At 41.3% G+C, this 623-nt stretch overlaps 1 non-coding gene across 1 annotated transcript; it reads right to left on the bottom strand.

The window, feature by feature from the left end:
- Nucleotides 1-256: 256 nt before the first annotated feature.
- Nucleotides 257-364, bottom strand: LOC141635037 (small nucleolar RNA R71). Its single transcript, XR_012539745.1, has one exon. It is a non-coding gene; the product is annotated as a small nucleolar RNA R71 (small nucleolar RNA).
- Nucleotides 365-623: the final 259 nt, after the last annotated feature.

The raw sequence follows: 623 nt of genomic DNA, 5'->3' as shown, positions 1-623 counted from the left end.
ATAGAGTATCCCAAGACTTATAAATACGGAGTATTACACTCATTCCCATATGGAAACTTTTTGTGACTATTGTGATGCGATTTCACAATCTGGTGTAACTCAAGACCAAATTCGATGGGTCTTATTCCCTTTTTCTCTAATTGGTACCGCAAAACAATGGTTGAAAAGCCTTGATAAAGCTACTCTTAGAATTGACTCTTGGAAGAAGTTGGCTCTAGCTTTCTACAAAAAATTCTACCCTCCGGAAAAGACTAACATGCTAAGGGCTCAAATTACGGGTTTTAAGCAAAGGGATGAAGAATCTTTGTATGAAGCTTGGGAGCGATTCAAAGGAATTTGTCGCTCATGTCCTCACCATTAGGATTGGGGTACAAGCCCACGAAAGCAGAAGCCTTAGAAATGCTCACCCAATTCCAAAACCGTAAGGACAAAAGGATTCAGATACGATCCTATCTCCCTACCCTAAATGGATACTTTGTTAGAGAAGGGAGTCAGGAATACTTTCACGGGTTTCCCGAACCTTGGCATTATAGAGGAATGTAACTAGCTGGAATCGAGGTCTTCCACGATTGCTATTTCATTCCTCCAGAAACGGTTCCTACCGTCAAAACTCGTCAAACACC

Source organism: Silene latifolia, chromosome Y (genome assembly GCF_048544455.1).
Source record: "Silene latifolia isolate original U9 population chromosome Y, ASM4854445v1, whole genome shotgun sequence".
Lineage (NCBI taxonomy): Eukaryota > Viridiplantae > Streptophyta > Magnoliopsida > Caryophyllales > Caryophyllaceae > Silene > Silene latifolia.
This window is presented reverse-complemented; position numbering and strand designations above follow the sequence as displayed.